General features: G+C 41.7%; 1 pseudogene; it reads left to right on the forward strand.

Annotated features, from left to right (window-relative positions):
• Positions 1–603: 603 nt before the first annotated feature.
• On the forward strand, positions 604–955 carry LOC145531462 (ly-6/neurotoxin-like protein 1 pseudogene; annotated as a pseudogene).
• The last annotated feature ends 18,924 nt before the right edge of the window (positions 956–19,879 follow it).

Consider the following 19,879-nt stretch of genomic DNA (forward strand, 5'->3'; position numbering starts at 1 on the left):
CTCCTCAGGGGCCCCCAACACCTTCCAGAGAGGAACCCAGGACAAGTCTTTCCCATACATATCCATCTGTATTTATAACAGAATTTTTTTTTTTTAAACATCAGAAGGGTACATACGCAAGAAACTAGTAAGTGCTTATCTATAGGCCTGGGAGTGGGAAAGAGACTGTCACATGTATACATTTGTATATCATTTTAGGTTTTGAACCATAGGAATAATATTACTCAACCATTGACTACTTGAAAAGATTCATAAATATGTTTGTTCATAAAACACCCTCTGTTTCTACCATCAGAATTTTTTAACTATTGAAAAATACTCATATTTATCTGAAAAATCACAATCTAAAATTAGGCCTGGGCCACAGCTTCGCGAACATCCCTGTAAAACTGGGCTGTAGGAATGAGGGGCACAGCCAGCTGCTGGGGTGCAGGGCTGACTGTGTAACACAAGGGGATTCAGAGCCTCAGGCGACCAGGAATTCCTGGAGGGCGAGGTGTTGTCCCACTCCCGCTGTGCCCTCCCCTAGCCCTGGATTGAGCTGAATCGAGGATGAGTTGCTCTCCACTTCCCTGCTCCCACTCTGCCCTCTCACCTCCAGCCATGGCTCCTCTACCCACCCTGTTCCTGGTGGCTCTGGTGGGCCGACTTGTGGCCCAGGCTCTGGACTGCCACGTGTGCACCTACAGTGGGGAGAACTGCTTCAAGCCCATGTGCTGCCTGGCCATGGTCACCTATGACACAACCACACAGACTCACTACACCCCAATCAGGATGAAGGTGAGCAAGTCTCGTGTGCCCACCTGCTTTGAGACCATGTACAATGGCCACTCCAAGCTCGTATGCACCACATCCTGCTGCCAGTACAACCTCTGTAATGGCTCTGGCCTCTTGGCTCCCTGTACCCTGGCCCCTGACCCTCATACTCCTGGCCACCCTCAGGGGTCTGCTCTAAAGCCCTGTCGCACTGGCAGCAGACTCACTGGAGGGCAAAGCCCAGAGCAGCGTGGGCTCACCCTCTCCCACTGCACTCCCCACCCACCCCTCCACTCCCCAGGCCTCCCCAGCCACACTTGGGACTATCTGCAAGGACTCTTGACCTCCCCCAACCGCCCTGGGGTCTGCTTCCAGGTTCATGACCTGTTGTTTTTCTAAAGGCTGATGTGGGACCATAAAATAAATAGATTAAAATAAAATTAGGCATGGGGCAGATTTTAAGCCCGGCTCCAATGTACACAAGACTGCAGAGTATCTGGTGAAAGGTAACAAAAGCACTGTTTTCCGGATTGGTTCTCAGGTCTGCTCTCTCAGTTAGTAGAAGTCTGCTTCCAAATTCTCCCCTTGTGTTTTCAACAACTTCCTGTCTTCAGGTAAGAGCATCCACTTTTACTTAGGGAACTTACCCTGGTGCATTGAAGATTGTCGGCCAGGACTGTCAATAGAGAGGTTGCTGCCTGGCTCGTGTTGGTCATGTGAGCCAGGCTAAGCCAATCAGATTATTTCTCCCTGGAATACAGCTGGAGGTGGTCCTTGCAGAGAAAGAAAAATAGTGAAGATGCTTTGAGGGGTTTTCTGTTACTTCTTGTTGCCTAGATCTTTGGGGCAAATCTTTCAAAGATATGATTGTTTGACTTCTGTTTCAATTTTAATTGATTTTTTTTTTAGCCTAGATTGGCCAAAGTTCGTTCTTGTGGCTTAATACTGGTGAGGGTATCCTATTTCAAAATCTCCAATATCTCCCTGTGGCCTGAAACACAAAGGACAGACAGGACATACAAGTCCCAACAACCACTAGCGTGGCACCCTCCTCATACCTACCAGACACCCTCTGCTTCAGCACCACTAGAATTTCTGCTTTCTCCAAATGCATCCATATATACATCAGTGCTGTATTCCCCCTTTGTCACCTGGGGTAAAAAAAAAAGTCCCTACTCATCATTTGAGGCAGCAGATGGTGGCAGATCAGGGTGCCAATCCTGGTGTAGACAGGGCTGTTGGCCAGCAGTTGCTTTTTGATAAGCCTTGCTCTCCAAATGTGAGACTAGCCAGGCTCTCTTCCCTTGAGAAACACATCAGAATCTACCAAGCTCTGAGACCCCCATAAACCCATTTCAGAGATCCAAAATGATAGCATTGTGACTATGACAGCACTGAATTCAAGTGTTTCGGCCAGCCAACCTCTATTCCTTCAAGGTCTTGATTTTTCTTGTCTGTAACATGAGGATATGAATTCTCTATATCATAGGGAGAGTTTATTCATATATTTAACAAACACTCTGCACCAGACACTGTTCTGAATGCTTTATGTGTATTAATTCTTTTAATACTTATAACAATGCAATAAGGCAAGTATTTTGCAGATGAGGAAACTGAGGCATGGAGAGGTTAAGTAACTCATCCAAGGTTGCAATGGCATGGGGATGAAATGGAAGATTGCATGGGAGTTGCTTAGCACAGGGCCCAGGAGATAATACATGGTTCATAAAATGGTAGCTATTTGTTATGGACTGAATTGTGTCTCCCGCTCTCTGAATTCATATGTTGAAATCTTAACCCCCAATGTGACTATATTTGGAGCTAGGGCATTTAAGAAGTAGATGAAGTAGATGAGGTCATCTACCATTTAAGGTAGATGAGGTCATAAGTGAGGGGTCCTAATTCGATATGACTTGTGTCCTTTGAACGAGAGAGATACCAGGCGTGGGCACCTCAGAAAAAAAGGCCTCGTGAGAACATAACAAGACAGCCACCTGCAACCTAGGGAGACAGGCCTCCAGAGAAACCAGACTTGTCAACAACTTGATCTTGGACCTCCAGTCTCCAGAACTGTGAGAGGTAAATTTCTCATGTTTAAGCCACCTAGTCTGTGGTGTTTTATTATGGGAGCCCTAGTGGACAGATGCACTACTGAAGAAGAACCTTGTGGTGGCAATCACAGCTGCATTGTCAATGTTAATCTGACAACATTACCCTGAGGTGTAATCTCCTTCAGAGAGTCCCTGTCCCACTCAGGATAGAGTAAAATATCCTTTGCAAGATACATGCACAAGCATTAAGTCGCTTCAGTCATGTCCAACTCTTTGCGATCCTATGGACCATAGTCTGCCAGGCTCCTGGTCCATGGGATTCTCCGTGCAAGAATACTGGAGTGGGTTGCCATGCCCTCCTCCAAGGGATCTTCCTTACCCAGGAATCAAACCTGCATCTCTTACGTCTCCTGCATTGGCAGGCAGGTTCTTTACCACTAGCGCCACCTGGAAGCCCACATGATATATAGGGCCCTTGAAAATATCCAGATTCATCTTCTGTCACCCCATCCACTCTTACCCTCCATTTAACCACAACAAACTTCACATTTCCCTAAATATGAAGACCCTTATATAGACTATTGCCGCCTCGTATGTCCTCCTCCTCTCATGCTTTCACACATCCCCCTTTGCTGGCAAATCCCTGTGCCTGCTGCAAGACCCAGCCTCAGTATTCCCTCTGAAGCTTTCGTTGAACTTCTCAGGCAGAGATGGATATTTCTATTCCTGTGCTACTACCATACCTTGTATATGTGGTGTGCTATGCTTAGTCGTTTGGTTATGTCCAACTCTTTGTGACTCTATGAACTATAGCCCGCCAGGTTCCTCTGTCCATGAGGGTACTCTAGGCAAGAATACTGGAGTGGGTAGCCTTTTCCTTCTCCAGGGGATCTTCCTGACCCAGGAATCGAACCAGGGTCTCCTGCATTGCAGGTGGATTCTTTACCAGCTGAGCTACCAGGGAAGCCCTACCTTGTACATAGTTCTGTCATATTACAATTGTTTTATCTCATGTCTCTATCATTAGAATTTTGAACCCCTTGAAGTCTTAGGCATCTCTGGCATAGTGCCTGACACAGGGTAGATGTTCAGTAGATGTCTAATGATGCAATAAATGAAACAGCACCTGAGTCCAGGTTAGTTTATTCTCCTTCCCATGAAAAGCTATAAAGCCAATCTTGATCCATCTCAAATAAGACTACTGCTGGGAAGATTCTAAGAAATTCTTCAGGATTAAAGAGAGGAGACATCTTTCTAAGGAATTTTACTCAAACTCATTCTCAAGCTCTTTCTTTTGGTTTCCTTGGGTGGTACATCCTCCCCTAACTTTGGTTTCCACAAGACTGTCACAGTGGCATATACAGCCTCTAAGAGAGTCCCCAATTTTCCCCCTCCAAATATTCATGCCCTCTTTTTATCCCTTCCCTTTGAGTGTGGGTTGGATTTACTAACTGACTTCTTACAAATAGAAATGCATAAGTGATGCCATGTCACATCTGATATACAAGTTATAAAAAGACTACTAGGCATATACCCTGAGGAAACCAAAATTGAAAAAGATACATATACCCTAGTGTTCATTGCAGCACTATTTACAATAGATAGAACATAGAAACAACCTAGATGTCCATCAACAGATGAATGGATAAAGAAGCTGTGTTACATATATACAATGGAGTGTTAGTCAGCCATGAAAAGGAATGCATTCAAGTTAGTTCTAATGAGGTGGATGAACCTAGAGCCTATTATACCAAGTGAAGTAAGTCAGAAAGAGAAAAACAAATATCTTATACTAATGCATATACATGGAATCTAGAAAGATGATACTGATGAAATTATTTGCAGGGCAGCAATGGAGACACAGACATAGAGAACAGACTTATGGTCAGGGTGTAGGGGGAGGAAGGACAGAGTGGGATGTATGGAGAGAATGACATGGAAACTTACTTTACCATATGTAAAATAGATAGCCAATGGGAATTTGCTGTATGACTCTGAGAACTCAAACTAGGGCTCTGTAACAACCTAGAGGGGTGGGATGGGGAGGGAGATGGAAGGGAGGTTCAAGAGGGAGGGGATTTATGTATACCTATGGCTGACTCATGTTGATGTTTGGCAGAAACCAGCACAATCCTATAAAGCAATTATCTATCAATTACAAAATAAATAAATAAATAAAAATTTTTTAAGTTATAAAAGTACTGAGGCTTCCATCTTGGGCACTCCATCTTGCTCTCTCTTGGATCACTTGCCCTGGGGAAAGCCAGCTGCCATGTCCCACAGCATTCTATGGAAAAGCCCACATGCCAAGGAACTGAGGCTTGCCAGCAACCACATAAGTGAGTTTGGTAGCAGATACACATTCCCTACCAGTCTAGCCTTCAGATGATAATAAAGCCCAAGCCAATAGCCTGTTTGCAGGCTCATGAGAGACTTATTCCTGATCCACAGATGCTGTGGGGTCAATGTTGTATTAAGATACACTTTGGGATAATTTGTTGTACACCAATAAATAACGAATACAGCCACCAAATGGACCCTGCCACAAGGACAAGTGCAAGTAAGATATCCTTTCTCTTGCTTTTCATTCTTGGATTTGGATCCCCAGGTTTAGGGCATGATAAGATATAGATTTTATATTAGCATCATTTTTCCCACCATCATCACTATCTTCATCATCATCATCATCATCTCTGAGATCTACTGATGTGTTATGTCCTAGTACTGCACTTAGTGGTTGACATGCATCATCTTTCTTAAAACCCTGCAATAACTTTGTGAATTGGACTTATAAAGGGACTTTGGTTGAAGAAACAAAAACTGACTGTAGGAAATTCAAGACACAGGTGATTTACTGGGAGGAAATGGGGATTGGACCCTCTAAGGTAGCCTCCAGACTATACTCAGGCCTTGAAGTAGGCAGGAACCAAAACACCTCCACAGGCTAGGAAAGAGGAAGCTCAAGCAAGATAGGATAGCCTGATGTTTAAAGGCATGGTCTCTGGAATCAGACTTCTTGGGTTCAAATCATAGCCTTGCTACATACTGGTTTTGAGGTTGGGCAATTTACTTAGAACCAATCATTTACAGATGTGCAAGCTGGATTTAGAAAAGGCAGAGGAACCAGAGATCAAATTGCCAATATCTGCTGGGCCATAGAAAAATAAAAGGAATTACCAAAAAAAATCTACTTCTGCTTCACTGACTATGCCAAAGCCTTTCACAGTGTGGATCACAACAAACTGTGGAAAATTCTTAACTCTTTAAGAGAGTTAAGATGTGAATACCAGACCACCTTACCTGTCTCCTAAGACCTGTATGCAGAACAAGAAGCAACAGTTAGAACTGAACATGGAACAACAGGCTTGTTCCAAATCAGGAAAGGAGTACGGTCAAGGCTGTATATTGTCACCCTGCTTATTTAACTTATATGCAGATTACATCATGCGAAGTGCTGGGCTGGATGAAGCACAAGCTGGAATCAAGAATGCCAAGAGAAATATCAACCTCAGATGTGCAGATGATACCACCCTAATGGCAGAAAGTGAAGACGAACTAAACAGCCTCTTGATGAAGATGAAAGAGAGAGTGAAAAAGCTGACTTAAAACTCACCATTCTAAAATCAAAGATCATGGCATCTGGTCCCATCACTTCATGGCAAATAGATTGAGAGAAAAGTGGAAACAGTGACAGATTTTATTTTCTTGGGCTCCAAAATCACTGCAGATGGTGACTATAACCATGAAATTAAAAGATTCTTGCTCCTTGGAAAAAAAGCTATGACAAACCTAGACAGTATATTAAAAAGCAGAGACATTACTTTGCCGACAAAGGTCCATATAGTCCAAGCTGTGGTTTTACCAGAAGTTATGTATGGATGTGAGAGTGGGAACCATAAAGAAGGCTGACCACTGAGGAATTGATACTTTCAAACTGTGATGCTGGAGAAGACTTTTGAGAGTGGCTTTTGGACAGCAAGGAGATCCAACCTGTTAATCCTAAAGGAAATCAGTCCTGAATATTCATTGGAAGGACTATGCTGAAGTTGAATCTCCACTCCTTCACCTGATGTGAAGAGCCGTTTCATTGGAAAAGACCCTGATGCTGGGAAAGATTGAGGGCAAGAGGAGAAGGGGGCAACAGAGGATGAGATGGTTGGATGGCATCACTGACTCAATGGACATGAGTTTGAGCAAACTCAGGGAGATGATGAAGGACAGGGAAGCCTGGCATGCTGCAGTTCATGGAATCACAAAGAGTTAGATACAGTGACTGGACAACCACAACAAAGCTACTTAGACTCTGCCTGATTTGGTTTTCCCAACTACAAAGTGAGGACAGTAGTCTGTATCTTACAGCTTTGGTGTAAGCATTTGTGAGTTTATATAATTAGTGTTTAGGATAATGCCGGGCACTTAGTAGGGCTTCCCAGGTGGTGGTAGTGAAAAAGAACCCGCCTGCCAGTGCAAGAGATGTAAAAGGCACAGATTTAATTCCTGGGTCAGGAAGGTCCCCTGGAGGAGGGCGTGGCAACCCAGTCTAGTATTCCCACCTGGAGAATCCCCGTGGACAGAGGAGCCTGGTGGGCTACAATCCATAGGGTCGCAAAGAGTCAGATATGAATGAAGCGACTTAGCACTTACACATGGGCTACATTAAGTGCTACATGGATTGCTCATTCTTATTATTGAGAGTCTTGTGGTATGAGTCTGGGTAGGAAACTATCATTAAAGGTGAATGTAACTGCACACCACTCAGTTGGTCTTTCTTCTCAGGATTCAAATCCTTGATTAAAAGCATCAGAGGATCCCAGCTTGGTTCCTGTGCCCATTCTACTACTGACCCACAAACAGTTATCAAATGGGAGAAAGATATTCCTTAAAAGAAGAAATCAGTTCAGTTCAGTTCAGTCACTCAGTCGTGTCCGACTCTTTACAACCCCATGAATCGCAGCACGCCAGGCCTCCCTGTCCATCACCAACTCCCGGAGCCCACCCAAACCCGTGTCCATTGAGTCAGTGATGCCATCCAACCATCTCATCCTCCATTGTCCCCTTCTCCTCCTGCCCTCAACCTTTCCCAGCATCAGGGTCTTTTCAATGAGTCAGCTCTTCACATCACGTGGCCAAAGTACTGGAGTTTAAACCCTCACATAAATGGTCAAATGATTTTCAACAAAGGACCAAAGTAATTCAGTGAGAAAAGGATAATTTTGCAACAAATGGTGCAAGACAATTGAATATTCTTATGTTAGAAAATGAACTTAGACCCTTACTTCACACTACACACAAACATTAACTCAAAATGGATCATAATCTAAATGTAAGAGCCAAAATTTCTAGCAGAAAACATAAGTTTTGTGACCTTGGGCTAGACAAACATTTCTTAGATATGACATTAAAAGTACAATCCATAAAAGAAAAAATTGACAAATTATACTTCATCAACATTTTAAACTTTTGCTCTTTAAAATATACCACTAAGAAAAAATTAAAAGGTAAGCCACAGGCTGAAAGACAATGTTTGCAAAACACATATCTGAAAAAGGACTTGTATCCAGAATAACAAATGCTTATGATTCAGTAGGAAGAAGACAATCTAATGTTTTTTTAATGGGCAAAAGATTTAAATGAACCCTTCACCAAAAAAGATATACCAATGGATACTCAGTGTATGAAAATGTGCTCATCACCATTAACCATGACAGAGATGGAAATTTAAACCACCACACACCCTTTAGAGTAAAGTAAAAAAGACTGACAAATCAAGTGCTAGTGAGAACGTACAAAGCAACTGCAATCTTCATTTTGATGGTGGAAATGTTATATGGTATAACCACTTTAGAAAACAATTTGATAGCTTCCTAAAAAGTTACTTACCGTACAACCCAGCAATTCTACTCCTAGATGTCTATTCAAGAGAGATGAAAATATGTGTCCACACAAAGACACTCATACAATTGTTCACAGCAATTCATAACAGCCAAAAACTACACAATCCAAATTACTTATGAACAGGTAAACAAAATGTGATGTTTCCATACTAGCAATAAAAGGAAACAAACTATTGCTAAGCAGTGACACAGAACTCAAAAAGAGTGTGCTAAGTGAAAGAAGTCAAACTCATAAACCACATGCTGTATGATTTTATTTACATGAAATTTCTAGAACAGAGATGGAAAATACATCCGTGGTTGCCTTGAACTGGAGGTGGGAGCTGCAATCGACTATAAATGGGCATGAGGCTCTTTCTTGCAGACCAGTCTCTGTCTCTCCATACAGAACACTTATTCAGACCTCACGTTGCCCTTTATGCTCCAACTGCACCCCCGTTTCTTCCTCCCCATCAGACTATTTATGCCAGAAACAATGAATTTCATGCAAGCGGCCAATGTCAGTGGTCCTTGCATTCCTTTGGGGGTGGGGGGGTGCAAATCTGGTTGGGATTCAAGAAAACCCAGGAAGCTAGACTTATACATCCTCCTGAATCATAACCATCAGTCAGGGTTCCCTGGAAAAATCTGGATGCCTAAGAGGAACACTCATAACCAATGTGGCTTCTCCATGGCTGAGGTGTCTGCTTGACCACTGCCAGGGCCATTTGGGATGGCGGTGAACGTCTCTATGAAACCCCAGGTCTTCAGTTGTAAAGATGAAATTATTTGGAGAAGCTTCCTTGAATCATTGTCATAGAGTGGGGTAGACCATTCTTAGCTTCTACATTGAATATTCTGCCAGAGGGAAGAATGTGCTGAGATGGAAAAGCAATTAAGTGGATTTCCATGGAGACATTTTTAAAGGCATCTTCTTAAAAGGACAATGTAATGAGATCAAACCATGAACCTTTGGAGTGGGAGCACTGACTCCAAGACCCTAGACTACCAGAGAATTAACCCTAGGGAGTATCATATAGTGAGAACTCAGACAAAGGAAATCACTTGAATGTAAGACCTGGCATCACCCAACCACCAGTAGCACCCTGTGCAGGATGCATCATCTAAACAACAAACAAAACAAAAATACAAGCCCAATCATCAGCAGACAGGATTACCACCTCACTCAGCCTTGTCCATCAAAGGAAAAACAAACAAACAAAAACTCAGCACAAATCTCACCCTATATGAAGCTTACACAAACCACTGGACCAACCTTCAGAGGGCAGAAACCAAAAGGAAGAAAGAATTCAACCTTGAAGACTGGGAAAAGGAGACCTCAAACACAGTAAGTTAAAAAAAAAATTAAAAGGCAAAGAAATACTACACAAATGAAGGAACAAACTAGAAACACAGCAGTCCAAATAAATGAAGAGGGAATAGGCAAACTACCTGAAAAAGAATTCAGAATAATGATAGTAAAGATGATCAAAAACCTTGAAAACAAAATGGAGAAAATGCAAGAATCAATTAACAAAGACCTAGAAGAATTAAAGAATAAACATACAGAGACAATCAACACAATTACTGAAATTAAAAAAATACTCTACAAGGAATCAATAGCAGAATATCTGAAGCAGAAGAGTGAATCAGTGAGCTGGAAGATAAAGTGGTGGAAATAATTTCTGAAGAGCAGAATAAAGTAAAAAGAATGAAAAGAACTGAAGATAGTCTCAGAGACCTCTGGGACAATATCAAACGCACGAATATTCAAATTATAGGGGTCCCAGAAGAAGAAGAGAAAAAGAAAGGGTATGAGAAAATTTTTGAAGAGATTGTAGTTGAAAATTTCCCCAACATGGAAAAGGAAATAGTCAATCAAGTCCAAGAGGCTCAAAGAGTCCCATACAGGATAAACCCGAGGAGAAACACACCAAGACATACATTAATCAAACTAACAAAGACTAAACACAAAGAAAGATTATTAAAAGCAGCAAGGGAGAAGCAACAAGTAACATACAAGGGAAACCCCATATGCTTAACAGCTGATCTTTCAGCAGAAACTCTGCAGGCCAGAAGGGAATGGCAGGATATATTTAAAGTACTGAAAAGGAAAAATCTACAACCAAGATTACTGTACTCAGCAAGGATCTCATTCAAAATTGATGGAGAAATAAAAAGCTTTTCAGACAAGCAAAAGATAAGAGAATTCAGTACCACCAAACCAGCTTTACAGCAAATGTTAAAGGGACTTAAATAGTCAAGAAATACAAAAGAAGAAAAAAGATCTACAAAATCAACCCCAAACAATTAATAAAATGACAATAGGAACATATATATCAATAATTACTTTAAACATAAATAGATTAAATGCTCCAACCAAAAGACACAGACTGGCTGAATGGATACAAAAACAAGACCCATATATATATGCTGTCTACAAGAACCCCACTTCAGACCTCAAGACACATATAGACTGAAAATGAAAGGATGGAAAAATATATTCCATGCAAATGGGAAGCAAAAGAAAGCTGGAGTAGCAATCCTCATATCAGACAATATAGACCTTAAAGTAATGATTACAAGAGATAAGGAAGGACACTACATAATGATCAAGGGATCAATCCAAGAGGAAGACATAACAATTGTAAATATCTATGCACCCAACATAGGAGCACCTCAATACATAAGACAAACACTAACAGACATAAAAGGAGAAATTGACAGTAACACAATAACAGTAGGAGACTTTAACACCCCACTCACACCAATGGACAGATCATCAAAACAGAAAATTAATAAGGAAACACAAGTCTTAAATGATACATTAGATGAGATGGATCTCATTGACAACTTCAGGACATTCCATCCAAAATGCAGAAGAATACACCTTCTTCTCAAGTGCACATGGAACGTTATCCAGGATAAACCTCATCTTGGATCACAAATCAAACCTCAGTAAATTTATGAAAATTGAAATTGTATCAAGCATCTTCTCTGACCACAATGCTATGAGACTAGATATCAATTATAAGAAAAAAAAATAAGAAACACAAACACATGGAGATTAAACAACATGTTTCTAAAGAAATCAAAAGGGAAATCAAAAAATTTCTAGAAACAAATGACAATGAAAATACAACAACTCAAAATCCATGGGATGCAACAAAAGCAGTTCTAAGAGGGAAGTTTATAGCAATACGATCCTACCTCAAGAAACAAGAAAAACATCAAGTAGACAACCTAACTTTACACCTGAAACAATTGCAAAAAGAAGAACAAAAAAACCAAAATTAATAGAAGGAAAGAAATCATAAAGGTCTGAGCAGAAATAAATGAAAAAGAAATGAAAGAAACAATAGTAAAGATTAATAGAACTAAAAGCTGGTTCTTTGAGAAGATAAACAAAATTGACAAGTCTTTAGCCAGACTCATCAAGAAAAAAAGAGAGAAGAATCAAATCAACAAAATTAGAAATGAAAAAGGAGAGGTTACAACAGACAAGGCAGAAATATAAAGGATTATAAGAGACTACTATGAACAACTATATGGCAATAAAATGGATAACCTGGAAGAAATGGACAGATTCTTAGAAAAGTTCAATCTTCCAAGACAGAACCAGGAAGAATTAGAAATTATGAACAAACCAATTACAAGCACTGAAATTGAAGCTGTGATCAAAAATCTCCCCAAAAAACAAAAGCTCAGGAACAGATGGCTTCACAAGAGAATTCTATCAAACATTTAGAGAAGAGCTAATGCCTATCCTTCTAAAACTCTTCCAAAAAATTGCAGAGGAAAGAACGCTTTCAAACTCATTCTACAAGGCCACCATCAACCTGATACCAAAACCAGAAAAGACAACACAGAAAAAGAAAACTACAGACCAATATCACTGATGAACATAGATGCAAAAATCCTCAACAGAATTTTAGCAAACAGAATTCAGCAACACATCAAAAAACTCATACACCATGATCAAGTTGGGTTTATTCCAGGAATGCAAGGACTCTTCAATATATGCAAATCAATCAATGTGATACCCCATATTAACAAACTGAAAGATAAAAACCATATGATAATCTCAATAGATGCAGAAAAAAGCCTTTGACAAAATTCAGCACCAATTTATGATTAAAACTCTTCCAAAAATGGGCGTAGAAGAACCTACCTCAACATAGTAAAGGCCATATATGATAAGCCTATAGCAAACATTGTTCTCAATGGTGGAAAAATGAAAGCATTCCCCCTAAGATCAGGAACAAGACAAGGATGTCCACTTTCACCACTATTATTCAACATAATTCTGGAAGTCCTAGCTACAGCAATCAGAGAAGAAAAAGAAATAAAAGGAATCCAGATTGGTAAGGAAGTAAAGCTCTCACTGTTTGCAGATGACATGATACTGTACATAGAAAACCCTAAAGATAGTATCAGAAAATAACTAGAGCTAATCAGTGAATTTAGCAAAGTTGCAGGATACAAAATCAATACACAGAAATCACTTGCATTTCTATATACTAACAATGAAAAATCAGAAAGATGAATTAAGGAATCAATCCCATTCACCACTGCAACAAAAAGAATTAAATATCTAGGAATAAACTTACCTAAGGAGACAAAAGAACTATACACAGAAAATTATAAGACATGAGCTATTTCAAATCCTCAAAGATGATGCTGTGAAAGTGCTGCACTCAATATGCCAGCAAATCTGGAAAACTCAGCAGTGGCCACAGGACTGGAAAAGGTCAGTTTTCATTCCAATCCCAAAGAAAGGCAATGCCCAAGAATGCTCAAACTACTGCACAATTGCACTCATCTCACACGGTGGTAAAGTAATGCTCAAAATTCTCCAAGCCAGGCTTCAGCAATACGTGAACCATGAACCTCCAGATGTTCAAGCCGGTTTTAGAAAAGGCAGAGGAACCAGAGATCAAATTGCCAACATCTGCTGGATCATCGAAAAAGCAAGAGAGTTCCAGAAAAACATCTATTTCTGCTTTATTAACTATGCCAAAGCCTTTGACTGTGTGGATCACAATAAACTGTGGAAAATTCTGAAAGAGATGGGCATACCAGACCATCTGACCTGTCTCTTGAGAAACCTGTATGCAGGTCAGGAAGCAACAGTTAGAACTGGACATGGAACAACAGACTGGTTCCAAATAGGAAAAGGAGTATGTCAAGGCTGTATATTGTCACCCTGCTTATTTAACTTCTATGCAGAGTACATCATGAGAAATGCTGGCTGGAGGAAGCACAAGCTGGAATCAAGATTGCCAGGAGAAATATCAATAACCTCGGATATGCAGATGACACCACCCTTATGGCAAAAAGTGAAGAAGACCTAAAGAGCCTCTTGATGAAAGTGAAAGAGGAGACTGAAAAAGTTGGCTTAAAGCTCAACATTCAGAAAACTAAGATCATGGCATCTGGTCCCATCACTTCATGGCAGATAGATGGGGAAACAGTGGAAACAGTGGCAGACTTTATTTTGGGGGGCTCCAAAATCACTGCTGATGGTGATTGCAGCCATGAAATTAAAACACACTTACTCCTTGGAAGGAAAGTTATGACCAACCTAGACAGCATATTAAAAAGCAGAGACATTACTTTGCCAACAAAGGTCCATCTAGTCAAAGCTATGGTGTTTCCAGTGGTCATGTATGGGTGTGAGAGTTGGACTATAAAGAAAGCTGAGCATCGAAGAATTGATGCTTTTGAACTGTGGTGTTGGAGAAGACTCTTGAGAGTCTCTTGAACTGCAAAGAGATCCAACCAGTCCATCCTAAAGGAGATCAGTCCTGAATATTCATTGGAAGGACTGATGTTGAAGCTGAAACTCCAATACTTTGGCCACCTGATGCGAAGAACTGACTCATTTGAAAAGACCTTGATGCTGAGAAAGATTGAAAGTGGGAAGAGAAGGGGACAACAGAGAATGAGATGGTTGGATGGCATCACTGACTCAATGGACATGAATTTGAGTAAACTCCGGGAGTTGGTGATGGACAGGGAGGCCTGGTGTGCTGTGGTCCATGGGGTCACGAAGTGTTGTAGACGACTGAGTGACTGAACTGAACTGAGCTGAATAGAGAAAGAATGTTGGCAAGACATAGACTTATGGACATGGGGAGAGGAGAGGAGAGGGTGAGATGTATGGAAAAAGTAACATGGAAACTTACATTACCATATGTAAAATAGATAGCCAACGGGAATTTGCTGTATGGCTCAGGAAACTCAAACAGGGACTCTGTATCAATCTAGAAGGATGGGATGGGGCAGGAGATGGGAGGGAGGTTCAAAAGGGAGTGGATATATGTATACCTATGGCTGATTCATGTTGAGATTTGACAGAAAACAACAAAATTCTGAAAGCAATTATCCTCCAATAAAAAATAAATTAAAATAAGTAAATAAATGGGAATGAGGAAACTGTGGGGAGTGATGGAAGGATTCTAAAACTGGATTGTGGAGATATTAATGATTGCACCATTATATAAATTTGCTAAAAACTCATCGAACTGTACATTTAAATGGGTGAATTTTAATGTATGCAAATCGTACCTCAATAAAGCCTTAAAAAATAAATGATAGGCTATGAATAAGGAAAGAAGATAAAACTAACGTTGCGGGGGAAAGGGTGCTTGGCTAGGAGAGAGAAATACACATGTATTATCCCATTAGGAAAATTAGGAACAATGACTTGCCTGATGTTGCTCAACTAGTAAGCAGTAGGACCCACATGCAAACCTCAACCCTATTCCCATGCTTCTGATCCCTCCACAAGGCCAACTTTCTTCCCTTATCATATCACCTGTCTTCAGTCAGCACCTGCTCACCTCACCATTTGACCAGAACGCTTGTCCAAATAGCATGCAAGCAAGAGACACTCCAAAGCCGATGTTCTCGGACAGTTCATTTAGGTTGCCATTGTTACTTTCCCACGAGCTTGGTGTGATCCGGTTGATTTGGTGTTTTTTGTATATTGCTCATCTGGCACAAAATTACTGTTCTGCTCTACAAGTTCCCACAGATGGCTTTATTTTCCATTGCTATTAAATTGGTTTTGAACAAGACATAATTCTTCAAGTGCCTGGTGAGCTCTCTGGGTTTGCTCAGGCAAGATTCCATAAAAATGTAAATAATTGGAACACTTCTGGGATTATTTATCACAACTGACTTGTGGCTGTAAATTTATGTATTAATTTCAGCTATAAGCTTCAGTGGGGAAAAGATGAACAGTTGAAAATAGACTCTCCCACCTAACATCCTCTTTATGTCCCCATTTCCCCTCAGCTTCCAGGGAACATATTGTAGAATGGGCCACAGATCTGAGTCTGGAAGATATTGGACAGAACTGAAAGGAAATCAGGCAGGAAAGAATCATCCATAGGCCACAGGCTCATCTCTTATCACTCCCCCTTACTCTTGGTACTCCCAGCACACTAGCCTTCTTTCTGTCCCTCCTGCTGACTCCTGCCTCAGGACCCTTGAACACACTTCCTTGGCTTATAATGTTCTTTCCTCCCTTGTTTGCCTGGTTCAGTCTCATCATCCTTCAACTCTAAGCTCAGCATCATTTATTCAGAGAAACCTTCCATGCCCAACCATTCAGCAGACTTAATGTCTGTCTCTTCTACTCGACCACAAACTTCATGAGGGCTGGGACCATGTCTTCATGACCTCCATCTCCAGAGTCTGGCACAGAATAGAAGATGGATGAATATGTATTGAAAGAATTAATGGGTCCACTTGGAGCTGGAGAACATAGCAGGGCTCTTGATGCCCTGCCCATGTGCCCTCAGGTCCCTTTGCCATTTCTGCACATAAGCAGAGGTGTGTAGCCCCAGATCCCTTCACTGCTGTCTGCACACAAGTATTGCATTGTCAAGGACAGCTGTCACTTTGCCCGTTTGTCCCAAGAGCCTGCAGTGCCTAGGTTCCCTGGAGAGGAAAGCACTTAACCAATTAGTGATGGGTGAAAGTGAAAGTCTCTCAGTCGTGTCCGACTCTTTGAGAACCCATGGACTGTATCGTCCATGGAATTCTCCAGAATACTGGAGAATACTGGAGTGAGTAACCTTTCCCTTCTCCAGGGGATCTTCCCAACCCAGGGATCGAACCCAGATCTTCCACATTGCAGGCAGATTCTATACCAGCTAAGCCACAAGGGAAACCCAAGCATACTGGAGTGGGTAGCCTATTCCTTCTCCAGTAGATATTCCTGACCCAGGAATAGAACCGGGGTCTCCTGCATTGCAGGCGGATTCTTTACCAGGCTTATAAACTTGCCTGCTCTCTTGTCTTGATGGGACTACTGTGAGGGATAACCTTGCTGCCCTCAGGGCTCTCTTGTGGGACTGAGCCAAGCTGATTCACATCCATTTGTCCTGGCTTGATGACATCACACCTCCCTGGCCTCTGCCAGTCCCCACCCTATTTACCCACTCCTACCAATGTTCCCTGAGAACTTCTAATAAATCACTTTTACACACAGCCTCAGCTCAGGGTCTACTTCTGGGAAACCTACCCTAAAACAGAGAGCCTTTAGCTGGAAAATGTTCTCACTGAGCTGTGATTAATATCATAAATTTTAGTGCATGAAAGCACTCCAACCAGACAGACCGTTTGCTGGGTCACATGAGGATAGGTCATGCCAGTAGCTCTCTAACTGGTGAGGGGGAGTCACGTCCATAGAGGAGGGAGAGTGAACCCCTTCCACATTTGAATCTTCACCCCCCATGACCCAGTGCCCCACTAGAAAGGGATCAGGAGCCTGGGCCCCTGGCATCCAAAACATTCTGGACATGAGAGCCTGCTGGCAAGACTGATGTGGGCAGAAGCCAAGATCAAATCCACCTGCTCCTTCTCTAGGATTTCAGCTGAGGCCAGGGCAGGGCAAGATCAGGCTTGTATGTGGGGAGAAAGGGGACCCTCTGGCCAGAGAATCTTTGGAGGACACAGATGCAGGTTATTAAGGTCTATGCAGTAAGAATGCCTTCAGTTTTAAAGAAGAGAATATCCAATTAAAAGAGGCTTAAATAATAGGGACATAGTTAATGAGAAATTTGCTACAAAGAAAAGTAACAGGGTGTCATGAGAGAGAAAATTTGAAGAATTCAATATAGATGGGGTGGGCAGAAAGCCCTCTCTGAAGAGGTACATTACATTTAAGGCCAGAGACGGAAAGGAATCAGCTCCACAAAGAAGAATAGTATGGTCATCAGAATATAACAAGATGTCCTAATCCCCAGACCCTGTGAATCTGTTACCTTACATGAGAGAAGGCACTCAGCAGATGTGATTAAGTCCAGGACAGTGAGGTAGACAAATTATCCTGTATATTCACCTGGGCTTACTGTAACAACAGTCCTTATCAAGGAAAGTGGGAGGCAGGACAACCCCAAGAGATATGACATTGAAAGCCAGGGTCAGCATGATGTGCCCATGAGCCAAGGAAAGCAGGCAGCCCCTACTTCTGGAAAAGGCAAGGAAACAGATTCTCCCCTTAGGGCCTCCAGAAGGAGTGCACCTTGACTTTAGCCCTGTGAGACCTATTTTGGACTCGTGGCCTCCAGAACTGTTGGAGAAGAAATGTGTGTTGTTTTAAGCCAGGAAGTTTGTGGTAATCTGTTACAGCAGCAAGAGGAAACTAATACAGGTGTTGTCACAGAGGGAAGTTGGTCCTGAGGCAGGAGGGATTTTAGTGTATTTCAGAAATATGAAGTGACTGAACCAAGTTAGGCTAGGCAACGCGATGAGCTGAGAGAGGTGGGCAGGGCCTGGTAGACCACCATAAGGAGTCTGGACTTTATTCTAAGATTGATGGGAAGCCATTAAAACATTTTATTATAATCTACTCTCCATTTTTCCAAGATCACTCTGGCTGCTGTGTAGAGAAATGGATGGGGGCTCTGTGGTGAGGACCTGTAAGAGCAAAAGCATAGATACCAGTTAGGAAGCCAGTCTTGTAACCCAGGAGTGAGATGGTGGTGTCCCCCCACCAAGGCAGTGGGAATGCGCATAAGAGATGGCTGCAAGATATATTTCAAGAGACACTGATTTATTGCTTCTGAAAAAAAAATCAAATAAAATAATCTGGACATCTTAATGCCAGAGGCTCTTTGATCAAATTAAAGCCAGCTTTTCAGAGACCACATGTTGGCTCCTGACAGTGACAAAACAATGTCGCCACAGAAGTAGTCCCCAGAGGAGGGACTTGGGGATGCTCTGATACAGCAGAGAGGGTAGAAGGAAAATATATGTCTTCCTAAATGTTCAGAGCAACAAATGACTGCCTGGTGAGAAAGGAATTTAGCCAAAGTGCAGAAGGATGGTTTGGCCATATTACGGACACTTGAAAAGTCAGAATGTTATTTATAGGGACAATGACTTATATCTCCTAAACAACAAAAAAGTCCTGACGTGAGTTCTGTGGAAACCTCTAGTTCAGCCTCCAATTTGAAGTTTCAAAAATGACCATAGATCCTTCAGGAATTCAGATTTGATGTGAAGTATAGCCAAAGACTTGCCAACAGATGTTACAGAGTTTTGGAAATGTTAAAGACTCATGTCTACTGACAAAAGTGTTAAGTAGGATTGGTGTTCTGATTTTATTTTTAATCCAAGAAAGAGGCAGTGTTTGTCCTGGGATGACCTTCCTCAGTGCCTTCTGCTCCTCACAAGAAACAATATTTATAATGATGACTCTGATAACAAAGCAACAAGAAAGCTGACATTTCTTGAGCACTAACTATGTGCAACAATCCTAGGGACCAGTAGCAGACAGTGGCCTGTTAGGAACCAGGTTTCACAGCAGGAGGTGAGTGGTAGGTGAGTGAGTGAAGCTTCATCTGTATTTACAGCCACTCACTATCTCTCATATCACAGCCTGAGCTCCACCTCCTGCTCAGGAAACTCAAGAAATGTAATGAGCTTGAACCACCCTGTAACCATCCCCCACAACCCCTAGTCCGTGGAAAAAAATGTCTTCCATGAATCCTGTCCCTGATGCCAAAAAGATTGGGGACCACTGCTACAGACCTATCATTACCCCCATAATAGACATGAGGAAACAAACTCAAGAAACAGTGTGATTTGCCAGCGTCATACAAGACACAGCATAGCTGTGGAAATGGGTTTAACTGCAAACTCAAGTTCTAAACCAGGGATCTGCAACCTACAGCCTGAGGG

The sequence above is a fragment of the Giraffa tippelskirchi genome, chromosome 13 (genome assembly GCF_054371585.1).
Source record: "Giraffa tippelskirchi isolate mGirTip1 chromosome 13, T2T-mGirTip1v1.2.pri, whole genome shotgun sequence".
Taxonomy (NCBI): domain Eukaryota; kingdom Metazoa; phylum Chordata; class Mammalia; order Artiodactyla; family Giraffidae; genus Giraffa; species Giraffa tippelskirchi.